At 46.1% G+C, this 3,556-nt stretch overlaps 1 pseudogene; it reads right to left on the bottom strand.

The window, feature by feature from the left end:
- Positions 1-477: 477 nt before the first annotated feature.
- LOC134353263 (RNA-binding protein 25-like) lies at positions 478-3,282 on the bottom strand (annotated as a pseudogene).
- Positions 3,283-3,556: the final 274 nt, after the last annotated feature.

The raw sequence follows: 3,556 nt of genomic DNA, 5'->3' as shown, positions 1-3,556 counted from the left end.
TCAATTGAGATACAGTGAAAATGACTTTGGTTGTGGGCCATCCAGAATGCAACCACCCCTCAGAGAGTGAACGGGGAGTGGCATTAGGTATGATATTTAATGCACAGAAGTTGTGAGAGGTAAGTGGAACATTAAACAGGACTGGGATTGAGTGGGCAGTGGGACTCAGTAGGTCATGACAAAGCAGGGGAAGTGAGGGACGTAGGATTTGACCAAATATAATGTGAAAGGATGTGGAGGAGAGTGCAGAAATTAGGATTAGATGGGTGGCCAGGAGTGTACAGGGAGTGAGGAGCAAATGGAATTTGACTGGGTGGGACACTGATGGATGTCAGCAGTGAGGAGTGAATGGGATTACACTGAACAGGTCTGGAATTAAATGGGGGAAATGCAGTGGTTCACCATCTAGTGCTGCAATCCCACACAGACCCAGGTTCAGTCCTGACCTTGGGTGCCGCCTGGGTGATATTTGTTTGTTCTTGGATAGGCTGGGAATGTCACCATATCATATCCTCACATCAGCCATTCCTATCTGGTTTGATTCAGCATCCTCTCACAATATCGGAAAATGACAGCAGGAATGGTGATTAGCAGCAGTCTTCCATCACTGCATGAATTGTACATGTCCAGGTCAAGGAACTGGGCAGAAAAATTCACTGTAGACCCTACCCACCCTGCAAACTGCCTTTTCCAAATCCTCCCTCCCGGAAAGCGCAAAAGGCTCTCTCCTGGTTCCAGTGTCTTTCTCTCACTTTATCCCTTTCTCGATCGCACTCCCTTCCCTTATCTTTGCTTCTCTTTATCGCAGTCTCACTCACGTTCTCATTCCTGCTCTTTTGCTTTCTCATGTTCCTCCTCCCTTTCACACCTGTCTCTTTCTCACCTTTTTCTTCTAGTGTCTTGCGAGTATCTCTAAGTTTGCTAATTTCTCTCAATTGGGTCTCGCTCATCCTCTTCCATTTCCACAGCACCTGTATCAACCACTTCTACCCTTTCCTTTTCCCTCTTTCTAGGATGTGCATCCTGATTTTGGGAAGGCCCATTTAGTTCACTGGAATATTCTCTTACTAATCCTTCTTTTGCTCCCTTTACGCTCTGATCTCTCCTCTTGGTTTCCTCATCCACGACATTATCTGACAAATACTCTGTTTTTGTATCTGCATTGACTCCTTTCTTTTTTTGCCCATTCATCCAGCTGGGCTTTGGTCTTTGCATCTACTTTTATAATCAGCTTTTTGTCTCCCACTTAATGTTCAGGCAGAATCAGAATCAGGTTTATTATCACCGGCATGTGACATTAAATTTGTTAACTTAGCAGCAGCAGTTCAATGCAATACATCATATAGAAGAGAAAAAATAAATAAACAAATTACAGTATACATATGTTGAATAGATTTTAAAATGTGCCAACAACAGAAAGACTGTATTAAAAAAGTGAGGTGGTGTCCAAGGGTTCAATGCCCATTTAGGAATTGGATGACAGAAGCTGTTCCTGAATCGCTCAGTGTGTGCCTTCAGGCTTCTGTCCCTCCTACCCAATGGTAACAGTGAGAAAAGGGCATGCCCTGGGTGCTGGAGAGTCCTTAGTAATGGATGCTGCCTTTCTGAGACACCGCATCCTGAGGATGTCCTGGGTACTTTGTAGGCTAGTGCCCAAGATGGAGCTGACTAGATTTACAACCCTCTGCAGCTTCTTTTGGTCCTGTACAGTAGCACAGCCCCCCACCCCCATGCCAGACAGTGATGCAGCCTGTCAGAATGCTCTCCACTGTACATCTATAGAAGTTTTTGAGTGTATTTGTTGACATGCCAAATCTCTTCAAACTCCTAATGAAGTATAGCCACTGTCTTGCATTCTTTACAATTACATCGATATGTTGGGACCAGGTTAGATCCCCAGAGATCTTGACACCCAGGAATTTGAAACTGCTCACTCTCGCCACTTCTGATCCCTCTATGAAAATTGGTATGTGTTCCTTCATCTTACCCTTCCTGAAGTCCACAATCAGCTCTTTCGTCTTATTGACGTTGAGTGCCAGGTTGTTGCTGTGGCATGACTCCACTAGTTGGCATGTCTCACTCCTGTATGCCCGCTCGTCACCACCTGAGAATCTACCAATAGTAGTTGTATCATCAACAAATTTATGGATGATATTTGAGCTATGCCTAGCCACACAGTCATGTGTTTATAGAGAGTAGAGCAGTGGGCTAAGCACACACCCCTGAGGTGCACCAGTGTTGATCATCAGCGAGGAGGAGATGTTATCAGCAATCCACAGAGATTGTGGTCTTCTGGTTAAGAAGTCGAGGATCCAATTGCATTAACCTTAATGCACCCAGAGTCGATTGGTCCTTTATACTCACGAAAGCCCAATACTTGCAACTTTCCTGAAGCTCCTTGAACTCTCTTCCAGCTTAAAACCAAGTCACATTTCGCAAGTTACTGCTTGATTAACGTATCAGATGCTTTCTCAGATACGTTGCCTAAAACATTGTTGTAGTCAGACCACTGCTTTCATCACTTTCATGATTTCTCTGAGCAGAATCATCTTGTCCAATATATTTTCCAACCAGAGGCACAGTGGTTGGCACCAGCACCCGTTTGCCCTCTGTTGGGCAACGGTTCATAATCTTACATCATGAAGACAGTCGTGGCACCATCCTTTCTTAATTTGCGTTCAATAGCCTCTATTGCAGGGGATCTGGCGTGCAAACAGCGGATGGATCTCCAATCAAGCTGTAGTTGTCTCAGCCATTCATGCCACACAATGCTGGCCCTCTTGTTTTTCCCATTTACAAGCCCAATGTGGGTTGTTGGTTACTGTATTTCACTGGTATAAATGTCATCCCCACGGGGTTATCCAGCATGAGGTTCTTTGTTGGATATCTGCAGGCTTCAGTTTAGTATTTTTGAAATTCCATTCAAACTCATTTTGTGGAATGACTGAAACGGCCATGCTAGTGCAGCTATTGCAGCGCAAGTGCTACACCTGTCCCTGCACGTTCTCTCTTGCCACCACTCAGGGCCCCAAACAGTACTTCCAAGTGAGGCAACACTTCACCTGTGAGTCTGTTGGGGTCATCTATTGCATCCAGTGCGGCCTCCTCTACATCGGTGAAACCCGACGCAGATTGGGGGACCGCTTCATTGAGCACCTCCGCTCCGTCCACCAATACAGGTAGGATCTCCCAGCAGCCACCCACTTCAACTCTGCTTCCCACTCCCATTCAGATATGTCCATACATGGCCTCCTCTACTGCCATGATGAGGCTAAACTCAGGTTGGAGGAGCAACACCTTATATACCATCTAGGTAGTCTCCAGCCCTTTGGTATGAACATAGAATTCTCCAACTTCCGGTAATTCCCTCCCCCTTCCCTTCCCCTATCTCTATGTCACTCTGCCCCCTCCCCCAGCTGCCTACCTCCTCCCTCTTGGTTCCGCCTCCTTCTACTACCCATTGTGTTTTCCCCTATTCCTTCTTGACCTTTCTTGCCTATCACCTCCCTGCCTCCCCTCCCCCACCCCTTTATCTTTCCCCTTACTGGTTTTTCAC

The sequence above is a fragment of the Mobula hypostoma genome, chromosome 10, assembly GCF_963921235.1.
Source record: "Mobula hypostoma chromosome 10, sMobHyp1.1, whole genome shotgun sequence".
Lineage (NCBI taxonomy): Eukaryota > Metazoa > Chordata > Chondrichthyes > Myliobatiformes > Myliobatidae > Mobula > Mobula hypostoma.
The sequence above is the reverse complement of the archived record's forward strand: the minus strand, read 5'-3'. Positions and strand labels throughout refer to the sequence as shown.